Genomic DNA, 24,068 nt, shown 5'->3' on the forward strand with positions numbered 1-24,068 from the left:
TCTCTCTCTCTCTCTCTCTCTCTCTCTCTCTCTCCACACACACACACAACCCCTTTCAGGTTCTGTTTCTCTGGAGAACCCAACTAATATAAACTTTGATACCAAGAATGGTTCTTCAGGAATAGAATTGTAAGAATGAGTTTTCTGAGTTGTTTCTGGGGTTTCTGGAATGAACCCTCTAGTCCAATGAGATTTAGAGATGCTAGTTACTCTATTTCTAGTAGTAAAGAGGGCACTGATAGTCCATGGATTGATCTGGTAATAGAGACACACTAAATAGCTCCACTGGATACTTCTAATCAACTATCATAAGAACCAAGGAGCTGGGTGATTGTGTATATGATAGTTTTCAACATTTTTGGAAAACTAACAAGTTTAATGAGATTACCTTGTTGCTCCTGATGTCACTGGAGAAAGTCATGAAATAAAAGGATGAGCACATACAGGGGTTAGAATCCCCAGCTCAGGTGCTGCATAAATTACTCGAGATCCTTTATGTGTGCCCTAGAGAGAGCTATAGCTTCTGTAGCCACAGGGTCAATATTGCTGAAAATCTAGTGCAGAATCTTATCCCGTGACTGGCTGAATTGCCATGCAAGTCCAACTCGGAGCCTCATGAAGTACATACAGTTAAGTGAGGGTATTGGATGGGATCCTGTAGGTTGGAATGGGGATGGGTGAATAGACCCTGATAAGGCTAGAATCATTGAGTCCCTAAATTCTGACAAGTCTTCTTTGAGGGAATTAACCCAGTATGCGGCGATTAACTAACCCTGTACTGCCTGAGGAAACTGAAATGGTCTCCCCTGAGGGAGGTGCTATAAAAGACCATCTTGATTCTCCTCAGAACTCACCCCTACCATTCCTTTTCGTTTCTAGACTTCTAACTAAACTCAAGTCACTGCAGGCCCCTAGATGTGAGGTAAGAAGTATGACCCCTAAGGAGGTATGCTATACTCCAGAAGAAGTTCTCGAGTTTTCTAATATATACAGATAGAAATCTGAAGGACCGACATAGGAATAGATGTTGAGGGTGTAGGATAACAGTGGAGACTGAGCCAAATTTATTGATACAGACTCATTAAGCTTAGATTCTGCAATTAATGTTGCAGCTCACGGAGTGAGAAAGGGTTCTAACAGTTTCATTGGTTGACTGAAAAATATACTGAGAGATGGCCCACAGTGAGTGATTTAGAAATGACAGGTCTGCCTTGGCTTAATGTACAGGAAGGGATTCAGACTTGTGGGGAGAATGGAACATTAGAGTGAATTTATCATTTAAGCCCTACTCTCTATACCAGAGGGCCTAGAAAGCACACTTCTTATCACAACTGTGAAAACTAAATTAGTGAGGAAGACCCCAGCATCCTTGAAAAGCTCTGTGATCACTCACTCTTTCCTGTAGGCCAGACCTGAGCAGGGACTAAGTCACTGACTTGGGAAACCTAAATGCGAAGGAAGTCATTGGATCCCTGGCTGGCAGGGCTAAGGGGCAGCATTCAACCTCCAGACACTAGGTGGGTGTGGTAACTGTAAGGGACAGCAAGGTAAAAGCAGCAATCAAGGTGGTCTGACCTGTGCATCACTATGGCACTGGCTATTTGATCACGGGATCTCTAGAAGTAAAATACATAAGTATACTAAATTCTTCTTTGATCTGTATAAGCAGAAAATTTCCAAGGTCAGGTGAACAAAATCTAATCTGATTCATAAAAACAGACAGTCACGGCCTTTCAATCTAGTCCCAGGTTGAGCCAGTTTAAAGACCCCTTGAAGGACTTTGGTGCACTGCTGAAAACTTACACTGTTAACTTTTGTCTCAGACTTCTCTAAAGGGATCTGTGGCCTCCCAAGGTAACCGTGTTTTATGGGGAGTGCTAGACACTGGCTCTGAACCGACACTAATTCTGAGACTCAAGACATCACTCTGGCCTACCATCATAGAAGGGGCTTATAGAGAAAAATTAAAGGAGGCTTATCTCATAGTAGGCCTGGTGAGCCTCTAAACCCATCCTGTGTTTCTTTCACAAGTTCCAGAATGTTTAATTACAATAGATATACTTAGCAACAGGCAGAATCCCTACACTGGTTCCCTGTTCTGTGGAGCGAGGGTTATTAGGGTGGAAAAGACCAAATGGAGGCCAATGCGGCTGTCTCTACCTTGAAAAATAGTAAGCCAAGTGCAATACTACATTTCTGGCGAGTTTGTAGAGGTTGGTAACCCCATTAAGGACTTGAAAGATGCAGAAGTGGTGATTTCTATCCCAAACTCATTCCATCACCCATGTGGCCTGTGCAGAAGAGAGAAGGCTTTTGGAGAATGATGGTGGGTAATCATAAGCTTAATTGGGTGGTGACTCCAGGTATGGTTTCACTGCTTCCGTAAGTTAACATTATCTTCTGGTACCTGATGTGCAGCTATCACTCTGACAAACATTTTCTTCTCAATTGCTATTAGTAAAGACCACCAAAGGCAGTTTACATCCAGCTTCAGCTCCAAGGCCAACAACACACTTTCACTGCCCTATCTAAGGTGTATCAACTCTCCAGGTTTGTGGCAGAGTTTAGGTTTTGGTGAGTGGCCTTTTTCTGGCTTATAAACAGTCATCTTCTTGGTGTGTCCCCTCAACATGGTAGGCAAAAAGCTAGCTAGTCCTCTGTCCTCTTCTTATAAGGGCACTAATCTCACTCATGAGGACTCCACCCTCATGACCTAATTATCTCCAGAGACCCCACCTACAAATATCATCCCATTAAGATTAGGATTTCAACATGTGAATTTTGGAGGAAACACAAACATTCAGTCCATGGCACGGTTTTAATTTTGTTTGATTTTCTTAATGTTGATTTATTTATTTGGGGGAGGCAGAGAGAGAGGGAAAGAGAAAATTTCAAGCAGGCTTTGTGTTGTCAGCACAGACTTTGATGTGGGGTTTGATCTCGTGAACCACAAGATCATGATCTAAGCCAAAATCAAGAGTCAGATGCTAACTGGCCACCCAGGCACCCCCATTGCACTCTTTTAAATAGTATCCTATTCGTTTCAATTGTTTGTTGCTATTATACAGAAATAAAACTGATATATACATGTCAATCTGGTATCTTTTAACTTTGCTAAACTCATTCAGTTCTACTAGCTTATTTGTGGATCCATTGGATATTCTACATAAACAATCATATTATATGTGGATAAAAACAGTATTACTTCTTCCTTTCTAATCAAAATGCCTTTCATTATTTTTTTCTTAACTTTATTATTTATAATATAATATAATCTTATTATTTATAACCACCAATTAAATTTCCAATACAATTTTATTAGAAATCATAAAAGCAGACATCTTTATGTCTTGTTCCCAATCTTAGGAGGAAAGCGTTCAATCTTACATTATTAAATATGATGTTTGCTATAGGGTTTTTGTAGATTCAGAAAATTCTCCTTTTTTTAATTTTTAATTTTTTTTCATTTTAGAGACAGAGTGAGAGTAAGGGCAGGAGGAAAGAGAGAGAGAATCCTAAGCAGACTCCATGTTCAGTGTTCAATGCAAAGCCCGATACAGGGCTCAATCCCATAATCTTAGGATCATGACTTGAGTGGAAATCAAGACTTGGATGCTCAACTGATTAAGCCATGCAGACACCCCCTATTTTTAATTTGTTGAGAGTTTGTCATGAATGGGTGTTGAATTTTGCTGAATGCTTTTTCTTCTAATATTTTGACAATCATATGCTCTTTCTTTTTAGTTTATAATATGGGAATTACTTTGATTCATTTTTTAATGTTGAAGCCAACCTTGCATTCCTGAGCTAAACCTCACTTGGTTATGATGTATTATATTTTTTATACACTGTTAGATTTAAAACTGCTAAAATTTTGTTCAGAATTTTTGCATCTATTTTCATGAGAGATTGTGGTCTATAGTTTTCTTTTTATATCATGTGTGGTTTTTAGAATTAGCATAGCCTGGATTCATAAAATGAATTGGAAAATATTCACTCCTCTGCAATTTTCTGAAAAATTTGTTTTGAATTGGTATTCTTTGTTAAATATTTGTGGAAAACACCAATGAAGCTGTTTGGGACTGTAATTTTCTTTATAGGGAGATTTTTGACTACAGATTCAACTATTTAAATTGACATAAAATTATTCAGTTTAACTATTTCTTCTTGAGTTTTATTAGTTTGTGTCTTTTGAAGAATGAGTATATTTAATCTAAGTTGTCAAATTTACTGGCATAAAGTTATATTTCTACTAAGATCTGTGAAATCTTTACTGATGTTACCTCTCTCATTCTTCATATTGGTAATTTATGCCATCTCTGATCAGCATAGCTAGAGATTTGTCAATTTTTTTAATCTCAAAAAAACCAGCTTTGGGTTTACTTGATTTTCTCTCTTGTTTTTCTGTTTTCTAGATCCTTTATTCCACTCTGATCTTTAGTATTTCCTTTCCTCTTCTTACTTAATATATAATTTGCTCTTGTTTTTCTAGGTTCTTACGGTGGAAGCTTAGGCCACTGATTTAAGAGCTATCTTCTTATCTCAAAGAGGCATTTAGTGTTATAATTTTCCCCTAAATGCTGCTTTCATGTCACCCCATGATTTCTGACATGCTGTGTTTGCATTTTCACTCACTCAAAGCAACTTCTAATTTTCTTTTTGATTTCTTTTTTGACCCATATTGGTAAGTATGTTATTTAGTTTCCAAAAACTTGAGTGTTTTCTGGAGAGCTTTCTGTTGTTTCTGGTAGATAGTGTGAGTTATACCTTCTTTGATATTTTTGCTTTCCCAAAAATATTTTTGGTCTTTTTTCTGGGACACAGTTTGCTCTTATCAGAGCTTCTTTTAAGATTTGTTATGTGGGCTTGCAGTAGGGCTCAAGCTAGGGCTAATCATTCCCCAATATGATGGAAGGTCTTTGCGTGTACTCTGCCTCATCTTGCATGAATCATGAGGTTTTTCCAGTCTGGCTAGTGGGAACAGGCACTATTCTCAGTCACAAGGAAGCCCCGCACACTGTCACCTCTAATCCTCTCAGGTGGTTCTTTCCCAACCAAAAGTCATTTCCTGATCAGTACTCAGTTGCATGGTTAAGTTTGATTTTAATGGACTTGTAAAGATCTTTGTGTCCACCAACTTGGTAACACATGATCCTCAAATACATATGGAATATTTCTAAAAACTGACCATGTAATTTGACAATAAAGCAAATGTCACTGAATTTCAAAGAATTAGTGAAACAAAAGAAAACAAAAAAATACATTTAAGAATTTAAAAACAACTTTTAAAATAAGGCATGCAAAATCTATAAAATATCACCAACATTTTTCATAGAACTAGAACAAATAATATTAAAATGTGTATGGAACCACAAAAGACACTGATTAGCTAAAGCAACCTTGAGAAAGAACACAGTGAGAGGTATCGCAATCTCCGATTTCAAGATATACTAGAAAACTGTAGTAATTGAAAGACTATGGTGTTAGCACGAAAATAAGACACATAGATTAGTAGAACAGAATAGAGAGCCCAGAAATAAACCCTTGTTCTTATGGTCAATTAATCCCTGACAAAGAATGCAATCAGGAAAAGTCTCTTCACTATATATTGTACGTTTTTCCTCAGCACAGGCCTGATGTGGGGCTCCATCTCACTCTATCTCACTGTGTCAACTATGAGACTATGACCTGAGCCAAAATCAGGAGCTGGATGCTTAACTGACTGTGCCACCCAGACATCCCTGGCAACTATACTTGTAAGCCAAAATGGATTTATAATTAACATGATTCTATTCTCATGGAAATAGCTAACATAACAGCTCGGTTTACATCAACTCTTGGCTGGAAAATAGGTCACTATTTAAACTCTAGTTCCTTCCAAACAAAGTATGGTGAGGCGGCTTGGTTAACTTTTTATTGGGTTAAAAACATATTATTCATTTAAAAAAATACATGAGTAAGTCTTTTGTAAAAACTCTAATAAGCTTTAAATATTGAAAATTGAAGAAGAATAAAAGACAGAGCCATTCACTTAATGAACTTATTTTACAAGTTTATACACATTCGTTTTGGCAAACACTTCATCTTCTTCCTTTCAGATGAAATGCTGCCACTTGTAAGCATGGGGGTTTAAGGGGCAGGGGAGTTTCTGGGTTGTTTGATATAAACAAGAGCACGTTTAGCTCAGTTCATAGGTTAAGGGGAACACAGCATGAAGGCAGATGGGATAAAGGAGGTCACCACCTAGATGTGCCTGGAGACACAGTATCATGTGGGGGCGTGTTTGGGAGTCAGGGTTCAATGACTACCTCCACTTCTTACTAGATGCTTGAACACAGACAAACTCCTTAACCGTACTATGCCTCAGTCTCCACATCTGTAAAATGAGGATAATGATAATACCCACTGCTTAAGTATTGGACGACCACCTGACACAGACATGTAGATCTTTCAGCACTGTGTGTCATATGGTGAACACAAAACATATCTGCCATTGTGATTAATAATTTCACCAGAATCATCTTGTAAAGTGGTCTGGACCTGGTGGGTGATCACATGGGAAATCCCACAGAAATGGGCAGACCTTGGGGCACCTGTGTGGCTCAGTTGGTTAGGCGTCCGACTTTGGCTCAGATCATGATCTCACAGTTCGTGAGTTGAAGCCCCGCCTCAGGCTCTGTGTTGACAGCTCAGAGTCTGGAGCCTGTCTCGGATTCTGTGTTCCCCCTTTCTCCGCCTCTCTCTCCCCAGCTCGTGCTCTGTCTCTCTCTATCAAAAATAAACATTAATAAATTAAAAAAAAAAAAAAAAGAAAAAGAAATGGGTCAGATCTGATTAGCTGTGTCTCTCACAGTCTACATGACACATGTCTGGTATTGCTGACTATATTTGATTAAAATGGCCACACGGATATACATGAAGCACCATGTGTTCAAACAGCATGATGTTTTCATGATATTGTTTCTCTAAAAACTTTTCATTATTATAGGGTAAAATTCCTCGTAGTGTAACCTGGTCTTGAAGGTGATAGTCTGAGGGGAAGACTTTTATTGGACACCCACTGTCCCCAGTCCAGCAGCCTTCTGCTCAGGCTACCCCCTGGGTCACCACTGTGAGGGTCAGCTGGGAAATTCACACAGGCACAAGGACATGGGAAGGAAAGTGCATCTTGTCTGGCAGCCTTGATAGATACAGTCCAGAACAGCAAAATGTTCCAAATTAAAATTTTAGCAAGAGCAAAATATATATGAAGAAATGTAGAGACCAAGCTAAGGAACTATGGAGATAGTGCTGATCCGAGGAAAAGTCCTTCCTTCCCACACTAGAGGAAGCCTCTCAATGCCGGAGCACCTTCTTTCCCACCCTCATCAGCACCACGCACACTTCTCCAGAAGAAGGACTAGCCCAAGACTGTGTGTGAGGTGGGGGGACAGAGGGAGCTGCAGCCCTGTGGCAGAGAACTCTTCCTAAAGACTAAACATATGTGGGGCGCCTGGGTGGCTCAGTCGGGTGAGCGTCCGACTTCAGCTCAGGTTATGATCTCACAGTTTGTGGGTTCGAGCCCCACATCAGGCTCATGCTGACCACTAGCTCACAGCCTGGAGCCTGCTTCAAATTCTATGTCTCTTTCTCTCTCTGCCCCTCCCCTGTTTACCCTCTGTCTTTTAAAAATAAATAAATGTAAAAAATAAAAAATAAGTAAATATATACATACATACATACATACATAAAAGACTAAACACAGGAATTCAGCCCTGTCCTGACCCTGCTGGGAGCAAGAAGACAGGAGAGTGGGGAATGGAGACTAACTATAAATATAAATATGTTTATAGATACATACACGTATACAAACATACAAGTAAAAACATATATACAAATAGAAAGGAAACTCAAAATGCCTGACGTTTTCAAAGATTTTTCAAGAATCGAATCTTCCACATACCCATAAACCCTGTTACTGAAGTAAATACTAAATTGCAATTTGAAAAATATGCATTCTCACATGTGGCTCCCTATGTTTCTATTTGCCCATTTTCCATCTTTTTAGAGATGTGCTCTGCTTTTTAATAGTATTCCACACCAACCAAAGGAAATGGTTTCAGTGTATCTGATGAAATGCCTACAGCTAGCCACAGTCTTCAACATCTCAGGTGCATAATGACTAATCTGTTCGTAGATGTAGTTACCGTATCCACCCACCTCAAAATCAGTCACTTTAGCCACTGAGCAGGGGTAGCTGAGAAGTGGTGTTGTAGAGTGCTCTGGAAGAGAGACATCACTACTCCAAGAGGTTATCTTTGCTCTGCCAGACTTTTGCACATAGGACAGTAGGCTGAGTGTTGTGACAGAGAACATACAGGTATGAGAGATAAGCAAAGGGGAGGAGCACATACATCAGACTAGAGGAAGCTTGGATAGTGGGATGGGACAGAAGAAAACACATGAGTTAAAAGTCACGCTGAAGCTATCAACTCCAATCCTGACCCACAATCTGTTCCTATTAATGCCCTCCCTCCTGCCTAGTCTCTGAGGAATCACTCCATTTTCTGAAGCCCCTCAGATACTGCCTTCTGCCCATCATTACAGCATGGAAAATACTGTTTTCACTTCTTAAATTTCCAAGCCTAAATTAAGAAGTTTCTCAGGGTGCCTGGGTGGCTCAGTCCATTAAGTATCTGACTTCAGCTCAGGTCATGATCTCACAGCTCGTGAGTTTGAGCCCTGCATCACGTTCTGTGCTGACAGTTCAGTGCCTGAAGCCTGCTTTGGATTCTGTGCCTCCCCCTCTCTGTCCCTCCCCTGCTCATTCTCTGTCTCTGTCTCTCAAAAATGAATAAACATTAAAAAAATCTAAAAAAAAAAAAGTTTCTCTCTCCCACATTCACTCTTACCATGTGCCAGGCTCTGCATTAGCTTGGATGATGATAAAAATCCTAGTAAAGACTTACCTGTTGTATACAAACAGTGCCCAGATAAATCAATATGTAAATTTCAATTATTGGAGAAAGCAAATTATATATCTTGCAATTCAAAGTTCTATTTCTAGGGGCACCTGGGAGGCTCAATCAGTTGAGCATCTGACTTTGATTCAGGTCATGATCTCATGGTTCATAGGTTCAAGCCTTGCTTCAGGCTCTGTGCAAACAGCTCAGAGCCTAGAGTCTGCTTTGGATTCTGTCTCCCTCTCTCTCTGGCCCTTCCCTACTCACACTCTGTCTCCGTCTCTGTCTCTGTCTCTGTCTCTGTCTCTCTCTCTCTCTCTCTCTCAAAACTAAACAAACATTAAAAAACTTTTTAAAATAAAGTTCCATCTCAATTGTTGATTTCTTGCTAAGATGACAAAAACAGTATTTCAGAAATTTCAGAACCATAACAAGTCATAAAAGATTAGAAATTTCCCCAAATAAAACCACCTTGGCCTAACATCTATTAAAATGTTGTTTGGAGTGTCATTGTAACTAGTGTATTGTAAATGACGGAAAATAATTGCATATGTTAAAAAAATAAATTGTGTTATATTAAAAAAATAAAAATAAAAAAATAAAATAAAATAAAATGCGGCCATGCACTTAAGAATTCAAGTGAACACCAAGTCTTGGCTTTAGTATCTTCTTACAAGTAAATTAAACAAGAACTTATTTTCACTCCAACTTTTTGATGCTTTTAAAGAAGCATTTTCAGGTCTATTTAGATAAGATAAAACGTCATAAGCATCTTTGCTAAAAATTCCATTTTCTCAAAACATATAATGTGATGGAAACAATGTCAATGTAGTTAGGCCTCAGAACAATTTTCTTAGCACAATTTCCTAAAACCTAGGTGTAATGAGAAAGAAGTATTATTCATTAGGTTTTCTTTGGACATGTTACCAAAGCTTTGTTTTCTTTTCCCTGTTCACAGTTTGCATGGGAGGCGGGGTGGGGGGTTGTGGGGGGAGCGTAGCAATTCCTTAAGCATTTAATCTGGTCTCATGCCTGTCCCTGGGTGAGGATAGATGACATTCTTCTCATTACGTGTGTGCATCATTATAAAGGCCTTTCCTAATTGTTTTCAGGATCTTCTGTATCTGCTTTGTTTTTATCAGGAAGATTTGGTTCACCTGTAAGAATCAACAATGTATGTGTCTTTCATTTACCCCAGAATTTTACACTGCAAAAGCTACTAGTGTCTTGATTCCCAGAACGTGTGCTAACAGTGTGCAGAGTTATGCCTAATATTCCGACAAAGATTAGATTGTATAAACTGCATAAATTACTTTCAGGGGGTTCAGAGTTCTATTTGATTAGGAATCCTATTGGACAGGATTACTGCTTCAAAACATGGACACTCTCTCCGGCCCCACCGAAAATTCTCCCGGCAACAAGCCCTTAGCACATACTCAGAGAGAAAAGATGCAAATTGGGAGAGTGCATTATTTAAAACAAATAAGTCTAACAATCTACAGGCATATTTTAATTAAAATTCATAGAAAATGTTTTATTAAAAATTTAAAGATACACTCATTCAGATAGTTATTAGTTTAAAAAAAAAAGAAAGAAAGAATAGAAGTATTGGCGAGGATGTGGAGAAATTAGAACACTTGTCCATTGTTGGCAGGAATGTAAGAGGGTGCAGCTGCTATGGAAAACTGTTTGGAGACTCCTCAAAAAGTTAAATATAGAACTACCACAGGATCCAGCAATTCCACTTCTGAGTATCGACTCAAAAGAATTGAAAGCAGGAACTCAGATGTACACTAATGTTCACGGCAGCATTATTCATGAACTATATAACCAAGAGGTGGAAACAACCCAAATGTTCATCAATAAATGAATGAATAAACAAAATATGGTGTCTATATACAATGAAATATTATTCAGCCTTAAAAAGTAATAGACTTCTGATACACACTCCACATGGATGAATCATGGAAACATTATGCTAAGCCATAAAAAGATACATATTGGGTGACTCTGCTTATATGAGGTACGTGGAGCAATCAGATTTGTAGAGACAGAAGATAGAGTAACAGGTTATCAGATGCTGGGGAGAGGGAAGAATCAGAGGTTACTCTTTAATGGATACAGAGTTTCTGAAATGAAAAGAGGTTCTGGAACTGAATAGTGGTAAAGATTGCACAACAATGCCACTGAGTTGCACACTTTAAAGTAGTAGAAGTGGGGGGAACCTGGGTGGCTCCGTTGGTTCAGCGTCCAACTTTGGCTCATGTCATGATCTCATGGTTTGTGAGTTCAAGCCCTGCATAGGGCTCTCTGTGGGCAGCTCAGAGCCCTCCTCAGATCCTCTGTCCCTACCTCTCTCTGCCCTTCCCCACCACCTCAAAAATAAACAAAAATTAAAAAAAATAGGGATATCTGGGAGGCTTAGTTGGTTAAGCCTCGGATTTCAGCTCAGGTCATGATCTCACAATCATGGGTTCGAGCCCCGTGTCAGGCTCTGTGCTGACAGCTCAGAGCCTGGAGCCTATTTCTGATTCTGTGTCTCCCTCTCTCTCTGCCCCTCCCTACTCATGCTCTGTCTCTCTCTGTCTCAAAAATAAATAAAACATTTAAAAACAAAGTGGTAAATTTTAGGTTATGTATATTTTACACAATCAAAAAATTAAATGGGTTTTAAAGTTTTAAGAAATGCAATCCAACTTACTCATACATACATAGCTAATCTCTTCCTCTGCCACACAGATAGAGGACACAAGAAAGACACCAGTGGAGAATTCACTGGGGGAGACAGGCAAACCCATGACACGAACTCCAAAGGGCCAAAACCACAGCAATGGCACACAGGACAACATTTTCTGATTGACCAAATATTTCACTTTCCAGATGATCATTGCACTATCTTGAATATACAACCTAAGAATTAAGAAGTTTATGCAGTTGCTCTGAGAGAGAAATTATTTCACCCTGTCTTTTCCCCTCACAGTGCTTCAGTTAAGAACACCACAGTCCATTCATTAAACTCTTTTCTTCTCCTCACATAAACATACAAATCCAACCGCGCAAAAACAGTTTGCAAAAAGTAACAAGTCCTAGAGCCATACACACTATCTATGGAATCTTGGATAATTCCACCTCCCTAAAACTTTGGTTTCCTAATCTGTAAAATGAAAATAAATATGCTGACACCACAGAACCAACCGAAGAATGAATGAGAAAATGTGAAGGTACCACCTTTGGCACATTATGAGGATCTAAATGATTTTTGATGACATGAATGAGTGAATATAAATGAAACAACTGGAAGAAAATGGGGCAAGAGGAACGTTAGGACTTCCTTCAAGTAACCGTATCCACATGCAAGTCATCAACACATGATTTATCTGATCTGTGGGAGCTTTTATGCAAAATGGGTGTGGAGATTTACAAGATTGGGCCTGAAATGAACTGATGCACTCAGCCATACTATATGTTGTACTAATTCTAAAATAATCAGAGCAAAAGTAAACAAAATGACACCCGTAAAATACACAGACAAGATGACACAGGAGAAACCACATATAATTGGATAATAATCACCACAACTGTGAATAGCGTGCAATTGTGAATCACAAAACATTTGTTTGCTATGGTTTCCTTCTTTCTTTCTTTTTTTTTTTTTTTGTCCCTTTCATGGAAAAAAAAAAAACTTGGTTTTTCTTCAAAATAAAAACATTGGTTTGTGGGTTTGGAGTGATTTTTTTTTTCACTCCTTGTGTAAAAAGGTCAGAGTGACTATCAACCAAAGTATGAAAGGGTAATAGTTTTCCAGCTCTGGAAATTTGATTGTTGAACAAAAGAAAAGGAAAAAAAAAAAAGACCACCTTGTATCACTGAAGACAAAGTAAAGAAAACATTACATGTTTCCAACGTGCGTGTCGTTAGGAATTCTGATCACTTTGGCTCTCCTGTTAGAGAAAACATTGTTAATGTTTGTTGTTTTCCTGATACTTTAAAAGTTATTTCTTATATCCAAATAAGAAAGGAACGTATCTTCCCTGTAAAGAATTATTAATACAGAGGCAAACGGTCTGTTGGATTGTTTTACAGTAACTTAACTAAACGCTGATGGTTCTATCATTTAAGTTACAAGAAAATCAAGGTTGCGTAATGGTAATGACAATGTGAGCAGTGCCAAAGAAACAATATTTTGCTCGGATCCATGGCAATGTCACAGTCCTCACACGTATGGAAAAACCTCCTGAACCTTAGGTCACATTTACCTCATCAGGTAAAAGTCAGAAGGGATGACGGCAGGTCATTCTAGCGTGGGAGTAAATGATTTTAACTCACTTCTCACTCCTCTAAATATTTGATATAGTTCTGACCACTAAATTACATTTTCTCAATAATCTGTGTGTGTGGGTTTTTTAGAAAACATATTTGCAGTGATAGACCACGTCAGTTCATTCTGAAGTGATGAAATAGCTTTATTTTGTCTGTGTAAATGTCATCTACCTTAGATCAGACTCTGGAGGAAATAAATATTTCTTGCCTGATTTCTACAAGAGTTTTTCACAAAACCAATTCACCCATATCCACTCTGGATAAACATTAAAAGGTAAAATCTACTTAGATCAGAAAGTACACAGACCATGGGGTTCAACAATATTATTTAAATGGCTAAGGTTATAACCTTGTTTACCTAACTAAAATTCAGCTTTTAAGGGAAAACTCTTAAAGAAAGTTAGTTTCTCTTTCAAGGAGAAACTAACACCCTTTTGTTTTAACAAAAAGATGGAAGAAACATTCAGGATTTCATATATGTGTGTAAGACTTTGTCATAAATGAAGATGTGAAACGAAAAATACTTGCAGAGGTGCCTAGCTGACTCAGTGAGCACAGCGTGCAACTCTTGATCTCAGGGTTGTAAGTTTGAGCTGTATGTTTGGCATAGAGATTACTGAAAATCTTTAAAAAAAAATAGTTGCAATATAATTATATTCTTAAGGCAATACTTAAATAAGAGTAGAATCAGGGGTGTCTGGGTGGCTCAATTGGTTAAATGTCCCAACTCTTGATTTCGGCTCAGGTCATGATCTCACAGTTGGTGGGACTGAACTCATGTCAGGCTCTGTGCTGACAGGGCGGAGCCTGCTTGGGATTCTCTCTCTCCCTCTTTCTATGCCTCTCCCTCTGATAAAAAAAATAAATATTAAAAAAAAAAAGAAGAGTAGAATCAGTTAACTGAAGTGCTTAGAAAGGGAAGCAGGTTCACATTCTCAGAAAGTGATGTTCTGATACTCATTATAAATCTCTCATTCATGAAAATTCTTACTGGAGATAGTTCTACACACTGGCATCAAGCTACATCCAAGAAGAAATCACTAATAAAACTAGAAGTAGTAATAATATCTTGCACTTACATAACTACTACTTTTCCTATAGTAGAAAATCAAAATTATTTCCTTTATTTTGGGCTTGAAGTGATGATTGCACTTAATAGTAATAATACTAGTGAGGATATAACATACAGAGTTGCCCAATGACTGTGTTGCAGGCCTGAAACTAACATAACATTGTGTGTCCGCCACACTTCAAATAAAAGATGAAAGAAGGAAAGAATTAACATAATAATAAGGGAAGAGCTGACTTCTTAACAAGTACAGGTTTTTTAAGGCATTTTTAATTAAAAAACAGAGATTACTAGTATTCTACCTCTTTGAAAAACTAAAAGAGAGATAAACTGATATAATAGTAGAAGAGATCCCCTCTTTGAAAGAAGGAATGCTCTAGTGGAGAACTTCACAACGGAAGACATCCTTAAGTCATGGAGAAGGTACACACTCCTCTCCCCTGTAGCCAAGAAGAGAGACTTTCCCTAGCTAAATACTGGTTCTCAATCGGGACGTTTGGAAGTATCTGGAGGCCTTTGTGATTGTCACCACCGGGGCAGCGGGGTTCTGGGTCCTCTGGCATCTGGTGGATGGAAGAGGCCAGGGGTGCAGCTAACCATCCTACAATGCACAAGACAGCCCCCCCCACACACGCACACGCAAGAAAGAGTATCTAGCCTCAAACAGCAATAGCACTGAGGTTATGATGTTTTTAATTAGAGTGGTGTAGGACAGCAGAGAGGAAACTTCTCTATAAAGGTCCAGATAAGACGTATTTTAGGCTTTGCTGCCTTTACAAGCTCTGTCACAACCATTCAAATGCTCCTGTAGCACAAAAGCAGCCACAGGCAGAAACAAATGGGTGCGGCCCTGTGTTAATAAAATTTTATTTATAAAAACAAGACGGTGGGACCCATTTGGTCCCCCTGCCTTAGTTTGCTGACTCCTGGAATGAGTCCTTTTTCCCTCATGGAATGCTCTGATTCTTATTTCTGGAATTGGAAAGAACTCTAATACCAGGATGACTTTTGACAGGAGGAGTTTAACTTTAGGAATTGCATTCAATATGAGATGAAATCGCTAATTCTAGCAAACAAAAAGTAAATCTGTACGATGGCAGTTACAAATTTCAACAAACTTATTCTCTGCTTTGAGAGGAAATAAGGTTTCCACTGATTTTATAAAATAGATTTAAAGATTGACAATTAGGTTACTGTTCCCCAGCATTCAATCCCCTAAAGTTGGCAAATGAAGAAACAAAAGTAGATATATGCACTGGTTCTCTAAGCCAAAAATGTGTATTCTATAGGTCATGGTACAATGGAAAGTTCTCAGATAGATTCAGGGTCTTCTAAGTTTGCTGAAAGTCTATGAAAATCATCTTAAGTACGTATATATGTGCATTCTCATGATGGCCTAGAATTTTTGAAAATTTAAGCTCTGCTGCTAAACCATGCAATGCAATTCAGAAAAAGTGCTTCTTTCTTTTTTTTTAATGTTTTTTAATTTATTTTTGAGAAACAGACGAGCACTGTGAGCAGGGGAGGGTCAGAGGGAGAGGGAAACACAGAATTGGAAGCAGACTCCAGGCTCTGAGCTGTCAGCACAGAGCCCAATGCAGGGCTCGAATCCACGAACCATGAGATCATGACCTGAGCCAAAGTTGGATGCTTAACCGACTGAGCCACCCAGGCGCCCCTAGAAAGAGTGTTTTCAAGCATGGACTACGTCTCCGAGGCTGGCAGGGTACTTGGAAGCCACTGCCCAATAGCAGGATCAGTTCTGCGTCTCTGCCAGACTGAACCGGTTGTTGCAGATTACCAGAGTTTCTGATCAACTACATGAAACTTGGCCACGATTTGTGTCACACTCAATCTGGTCACATGGCAAAGGTCCATTTCTGAATCTAATGTCTTGGCACCTGTTTAGTACTTCATGCTCTTTCACTGCCTCGTTCCAAAAAATGTCTATGAAGGCCTTCAAAGGTAAGCATGTAGAGTGATACAATGTACATGTTCAAGAGATGAGAAAGAGATAGCAGAGGGAAGCCATGCTGGGACATATAATGGAGCCAATAATAGACATGTTTCTAGGACAAACTCCTTCACATATCCCATCAGACATGTCAGTTGATTTGTCCATGCTTCTGTTTCCTAATCCTTAGAACTGAAATCAATGATTTCTACATGGCATTTTTCTTATACCCAGGATTTATCAGCAGTGAACTAATCAGTCAACATTTACTAAATCTCCATTGTGAATATAGCATTTTATTACGTGGCATGATGAGTCAGAAATAAGAGTTTCACCCACTGAATCATTAACCTCACTTCCTGCATTAAGTGTGCTCTTCTGGGAGGTTCTTCTGTCATCTGGTTCCACAGTAATCGGCTTATAAAATCAGACTTAAATTATCCCCTAACTAAAGATAGTTCATACGAGGCCCCTGGAATGAGAAAGCAAAGGACGGGGAAGTAGTGATAAATGGGAGACAGAATGGAAGAAACAGCGAACACTTTGATTAAAAAAAAAAACCTTGTTGCTTTTTTTTTTTTATTAATGACAATAACAATGACTTGCAAACACTGTTTCTTTTGGATATTACAGAACATTGGATTTGAAAAATAACATGAGAAATAGGTCTACAGTGGGAATGCAATTCTGCAAACTTCCAACACAGGTTATTGGAGTCATCACCATGGGGGAAAACAAACAATTTCCTTTTCCTAGTGGAAAGAGGTTAAGGGAAATCGGGCAAGAAGAAGAAAGAATTTCTCTTTTAAGCCTAAACTGTTGAGAAAACGCAGTACCTACTTGTGCTCAAAAGGCGTACTTCCAATATTCTATAATTCCTTAGTAAGGTGCTCTATTGAATCGAAAGCTTCAGCTTGCTTGGTTGGGGAGTGTACCAGCCACACCATACTAAGTCAGAATCTGAATATTCTACTTTTCTTCTTTTTGCTTTCATGGCATAAAGTTGAATTGCTGAATCATCATGATCCTCGTGGAGTACACAGGCATTCTTTAAATTATGGAACATAGCTGCTGCACAACAGAAAAGTAGAGCGCTCCAAGCAATGAACACTTAGTCTCTATTTTTATGGTTGTTACCATGTAGTCACAAACAAAAATCGATGATGAAAGAATTAAGTTAATCTATCTCATGCAATATCATTAGTCACTTCCTAGGTTCTAGAGCTCCCTAAAGCAAAGAGCGAATAAAATTTCAAAATATTACATTGTGAGTCGGTTTTATAGATATCAAGTTTGTACAGGCACATAAATCAGAATCTATTCAAAGTAAGGAGCAGATGTTTGAATTATTCCAACAAAGTAAAATCATCTTCTCTCTTACATGCTACAAATCGAGCGCCTTTTCATAAGTAGGAAAGCTGTGAAAAGCATCAGGATTCTTCATTTAGGTGATTTATATTCCCTTTGAGATTTTTCACCCAATAGTGGTAGGACCTGAGGACACCGTGTTATTTCTATAACCAGGACTGTGTGTGGCAAGCAATCTCACCATATACTGAGGCAGAAGTAGGCAAAAACCAACCGCAGTGATTTTTTAAAGTTGGGATCACCTTCCTTCTCAGCATTTTATTCAAAGTTATCCTTCCAGCCAAAATTAAGAACATGGAGGAGAGGGAAAAAAATTAATAATGTGAAAGAATTCAAGGAGGCCACAGACAAGGCCTTCATGTGAGATTATTTTTCAGCAAGCTTCTTTTTTTTTTTTAGTTTTGTGCTCAGCCTCCTTACAAGAATTGACTTACAGACACTCACACAGTTCAGGCACATGAAGACAAATTGTTGTTAAGATTAAACGGAGTCTGTCTGAAAGACTTACAATGAATACGTGATGCTATTGCCAAGGAGTTGTTTCCCAATACTTTTTAGTGTGTAAATGTTTGTCTATTTTGTATACACCTTATAACAAGAGATCAGAGAGAGCAGAGCTTGTGCCTGTTATTTTTATGTGGACCGCAACTCCCAGTGCACTCTGTGTATGGTGGGACCTTCCCAATGAACAATGAACTCAGGCTTTCCCACCACGCCGTCCACAGGCACATTTCACAGAAACACCACCACATCAATAAGGCGCTCTTATTCTCAGTTACTTTCAAGATGAATCCTTCCTAACTGAGTCACTATGAAAAGAAAAAAATAAACCTTGATAAAAAAATCTCCAACATCAAAAAACAACAACATAAACTGCCTTCACTTTTGTGTTCCGATGAAATGTTAGACTTGTCCTCCAGCCAAATCTCAAATCCCTAAATATATCCTCGTGCAGGATTAAACATTTAACAAGGATATTTTGGAAACTAACTTGCATAATTATCTCAGATATTACCGAAATAATAAAGCAATAAATGTTTGAGTAGCAGAACAGATATCTCATAAATATTTGATTCAGTAAAACTGTTAAAATTATGGGGGGGTGGAGAATAACATTATTCTAACACCAAGAAAAGATTATGACTCAAACATTTTTTTTAGAAATATAAGGAAATTACAGGGGCATCTGGGTGGCTCAGTGGGTTGAGCATCCGACTTCAGCTCAGGTCATGACCTCATGGCTCATGAGTTCAAGCCCCACACTGGGCTCTGTGCTGACAGCTCAGAGCTTAGAGCCTGCTTCAGATTCTGTGTCTTCCTCTATCACTGTCTCTCCCCCAATTATGGTCTGTCTCTCTCTCAAAACTAAATAAACATTAAAAAAAAAAAAAGAATAAGTCTGGGGAGCCTGGGTGGCTCAGTCAGTTAAGTGTCAGACTTCAGCTGAGATCAGGATCTCAACATTTGTGACCTGGAGCCCCCACGGAGCCTGGAGCCTGCTTTGAATTCTGTGTCTCCCTGTTTCTCTGCCTCACCCCCGCTTGCACTCTCTCCCAAAATAATAATCATTTAAAAAAATTTTAGAAACATAAGGAAATTACAAATGTCAACATACAGTAGAGTCCTCCTTATCCATGCTCTCAGTTCCCTGTGGTCACCTGCAGTCTGGAAGCGTGTGATCCCTCTGACATACAGTCAAGAGGACCAGAGTAGCTGGAATGCTGTGTCGCAGGCCTACGTGACTTACCTCACTTCATCACTTGGCATTTTGTTATCTCCCATTACCATCATCATGAGAACGAATACAGTACAAGATATTTAGAGGAAGAGCCCACATAACTTTCATTAGAGTGTATTGTTACAATTGTTTATTTTACTATTAGTTACTGTTGCTAACCTCTTACTACGCCTAATTTATAAATTGTACTGTATCATAGATATGTATACGCAGGAAAAAATAGAGAGAGGGGTCGGTATCATCCACGACATCAGACATCGTACCCCCAAGGGTATTAGAATGCATCTCCCACATCAGGGGAAACCACTGCACTTCTCAACTGGACCAGCTCCATTTAGATTCACATCATCTTTCCCACTAACTGTAAGCATCGTGAGAGCTGGAATTATCTTTTTAAATCTTTGTATCCCTGCTGCCAGCTCCATCTCAGACACGTATTAGCTCTTCGGAAATGATTTAATAACAAAGCAATAAATGAATGAATGGATGATTTGGAAGGCAACTAAACTAACAGGCTGCATTTATGAAAAGGCTACAGTAGCAGTAGAATAAACACTCTGATGTTCTCGTCCCACCTCAGGTATAATCGCTGATTTGGTCCCTTCCAGCGGTACTCTTCTACCAAGGCTGTGCTGGTCACATTGATCAGACAGGACTGGGCTGCAGTGTGACCGAAGCTACCTTAGACCAGGCCCCGCAAACTTTGTCTCCTCGGGAGCTTTTGGGGTACTGGCTTGTTAGAGCAGGTCAGAGGTGGTCTTCTTCTGGGTACTGTCTTTCTGGGCTCAGGGGTGGTGTAGGGATCTCCCTTTTCTGGCAGGGCCAGAACTCCAAGCTCTTTCTGCACCCCCTTCCCTAGGCCTGCTTCCTCCTGGCCCATTCTGCTCCCAATCCTCCACACCTGCTCTCAGCTGCTCTCCGCACATGATGAAGAGATCAGCCCTCAGCCATGGACTCATGGGTGACCCCGGGGTGGACTACTGGGATCCCTTCGCTCTCTCACTTCTGCTACCCTGAATCATGGAGTCCAGTCTCGTCAGCTTTTCCAAACTCTGATCTGTCTCCTCCGAATGGAATGACCATGCTCACCTGACACCCCAACTCTGCAACATAGTAAGGAAATTTTCCCTAGCAGAATGAGTGATTGTGAGGTGTACTTCTTAAGTTCTCTTCCAGAACAATTGACTGTCTAAAATCAGTCTTTGGATATGTTTCACCCCATTTTACAGTTGCTTCCAGTGGGAAGGCTAGTTCAGTACCAGGTACTCTGCCATGACTAGAAATGTACTTGTTTTAATGGAATATAATGGAATATTGTAGAATAGAATGAAATGAAAATAATAGACTACAATAGAAAATATAGCAGCATGTCTCTAGTAAAGGTAAATACTATTTTACATAACTTTTATTTCAGTTAAATATATCTATGTCTATAACTCTCTCTATGTATTTATAGGTATATAGGTATACTTTGACATCCAGTCAAAATAAAAAGTTTTTTAAAGATTTTTTTAAATGTTTATTTATTTTTGATAGAGAGCCAGAGCCTGGCACTTAACCAACTGAGCCACGCAGGCACCCCATAGACAAATATTTTTATTGTGGTTCATAGTCAAAAAAATTTTTGAAAGTCTTTAAATCCAGTTAAAGCCCATGACCTTGATTTCTTTAATACAGAGTTGAATTCATCTCAGACACAGTGTCAATTCAGGAAGATGAAACGTTTATCCATATTCTCCACAAAAGTATTACAAAGTACTCAAATAAACTGACTTATTCTAGGTGTAAAAAAAAAGGGGGTTTTATTTGGGAAAATAAACCCACCACTCTCTTTTTTAATACCTTCTAATGACTATCATCTACCCTTGTGCCTCTGACACTTTAACAAGCACATGAACACCTGGAGGTCTTGTTGACACAGAGATTCTGACTCAGTAAGACCAGTTAGAGCCTGACGTTCTGCACTTCCGACAGGCTCCTGGGTGATCCCAGCGGCCTGTTCCTCAGAACACAGGGTGGTAAGAATCTAGAGCAGAGGCCGGCAGACTTTCTTTGTAGAGATCTAAACAGCACAGATTTGAGGTTTTGAAGCCACATGCAGTTTTGTCTCTCCTCCTCCTTTTCCTCTTTCTTCTTCTAAAGGAATGTCTTAAAATTTTTTCTTAATTTTCTCAAAAATAAATAAACATTAAAGCATTTAATATTGTTTTTAATGTTTATTTCTGAAAGAGAGAGAGACAGTGTGAGTGGAGTAGGAGCAGAGACAGAGGGAGACACAGAATCTGAAGCAGGCTTCAGGCTCTGAGTTGTCAGCACAGAGCCCGACGTGGGGCTAGAACCCACGAACCGTGAGCCTAAGTCAGGCGCTTAACTGCCTGAACCACCAAGGCACTCCCTAAAGCAATTTAATTGTAAAAACCTTTCTTAGCTATAGGTTTTGACCCTACAAAACTGGGCACTGGCCTACAGGTCATAGTTTGCTAATGCTGATCTCTAAGAGTCCTGGCCAGTAGAAATATAATGAGGGCCACTTATGTAACTTTAAATTTTCAAGTAGCCACATTGAAGAGGAACAAGTATGGGGCACCTGGGTTACTCAGTCGGTTTAGGGACCGACTCCCACTCAGTTCATGATCTCATGGTTCTTGAGTTGGAGCCCACGATGGGCTCTGTGCTGACAGCTCAGAGCCCGGAACCTGCTTCGGATTCTGTGTCTCCCTCTCTCTCTGCCACTCCCCTACTCACACTCTGTCTCAAAAATAAGTAAACATGTTAAAAAATAATAAAAAATAAAAGGAACATGTGTAGTTTTAATGATGTTTTACTTAATTCAAAATAACAAAAATAATATTTTTCAAGATGTAATCAATACTGAATAAAACTTATTCTCTAGGTCTTTTCCTTTTTTTCCCCCAGACTAAGTGTTTAAAACTCAAAGTGTATTTCATGCTTAGAGCCTATTTTGATTTGGACTCACCACCTTTCCAATGCTCAATAGCCACATGTGGCTACTGGCCATACCATATCGGACGGTACAGATCTAGAAGAAAAAGTTCAAAATTGTTTCTTTGGCGTATGTGCACTGTATGCTCTTCCCCTGCTTACCTTTCTAGCTTCTTGTCCTATCTCCGAGTCTCATTGTACTTGTTCCAATCTTTGCAAATATTGGTCCCCCCATTTAGAATGTCTTTGGACACCTGCCACAGCTCAGTCAGTTAAGCATCTGACTTTTGATTTCACCCTGGGTATTGATCCTAGGGTTATGCGATGGAGCCCCAGGTCAGGCTCTATGCTGAGCACGGAGCCTGTTTAAGATTCGCGCTCTCTCCCTTTCTCCTGCTCAATCTCTCTCTCTCTCTCTGTCTCTCTCTGTCTCTCTCTCTCCGTCCTCTCTCTATATATATAAATAAGTTTAAAAAAAAAACACCTTCATCTCACCTGTCCCCATCCTGAAATCTTTACTCACCCTTCCCTTAAAATAATGCAATTACAACAGCATTACATGCATTAAGAAGACACTAGAAAATTATGAAAATAAAGCACAATACTACTAAATCAGTGCTCATGTTATTTCATAGTCCTAATTTTAAACTATTGAAAAATCTGTAAGTTATTACTTCTTTTAATATTAATATTAAGGAATTATTATCATATTATTAGTGTTCTATATGGAGGGAAAAACTTTTTTCCTCATTTTGTAAAACAAAGTCTTTTTCCCCAAAAGCACTTACAATGTATTTATTACCGTGGTATCTATAAATATGTTTAATGTTTAACCAGATAACATAACTTTTCAAAATCTCTAAGATTTTGTTTCTATGACCTGAGCACATTGTTAATAAAGTATGATTTTCATTCAACAACCTTCCTTACCTTGGGGGTTTGGAAGTTCACTACAGTGAAGTATTGTTCCCAGAATAGGTCAAAGGAGGTCCATTGCAAGAGCTCATTTGGGAATCATGCTCATCCTATTAACATAGGCTAACGTCAGTGGTGCTGACCCCCAGTTGCATATCAACATTTCCAGGGCTATAAAGATATCAATGTCTGGGCAATGATATCAGAATCTTTGGGGGTGTGGGCCAGGCATGGATAATTTTTCTAAGTTCCCTCTCTCCCACCAGGTGATTCTAATGTGCAGTTACATTGAGAGTTACTGGGTCTCTCAGTCTGGGGTTGTTTATTTGAAGATCAGGACTAATTCTTTGTTCATAAATCATTGCAAGGATTAAAGGGAAATGTATATAAAGTGCCTGGCATGTTTTAGAAATTTGATAAGAATTCTCTATCCTCAAGCTTCTTAAGTTAATTCCCTTACTTTCTACTAACTGTTTGGATACTAGAACTGTTTTCTTCTCAAATAGTATTTTTTCAGTATGTTTGTTATTTGTTGCTTTTAGCTGAATGAGACCAGGAGCTTCTGGCAGTGATTCAGCCTCAACCCACATGAGGAATACTACACACTTCCCTACCTTCTACATCAGAACCCAAGTTTCCTTAAGCAGAGACAGACTACTAAAGAATGTCCCTTGCTCCCGCTGGCTGGATAACCCCCAATAACTTCCAGGAAAACTTCCCCTCTCCCTTGAGAATACTGTAACTTTTAATGATTCCTGCATTAAAATCCTTTGAAATGCCCTTAAGATGCAGATTCCTGGGGCACCTGGTGGCTCAGTC

At 39.0% G+C, this 24,068-nt stretch overlaps 2 long non-coding RNA genes across 4 annotated transcripts in view; one reads left to right on the top strand and one right to left on the bottom strand.

Annotated features, from left to right (window-relative positions):
- Nucleotides 1–24,068, bottom strand: part of LOC115290479 — a 79,781-nt gene that overhangs the window by 30,608 nt on the left and 25,105 nt on the right. The window lies entirely within an intron of this gene.
- On the top strand, nt 2,132–24,029 carry LOC115290480. Its single transcript, XR_003908130.1, has 2 exons — nt 2,132–2,326; nt 23,792–24,029. It is a non-coding gene; the product is annotated as an uncharacterized LOC115290480 (long non-coding RNA).

Source organism: Suricata suricatta, chromosome 4, assembly GCF_006229205.1.
Source record: "Suricata suricatta isolate VVHF042 chromosome 4, meerkat_22Aug2017_6uvM2_HiC, whole genome shotgun sequence".
Taxonomy (NCBI): Eukaryota; Metazoa; Chordata; class Mammalia; order Carnivora; family Herpestidae; genus Suricata; species Suricata suricatta.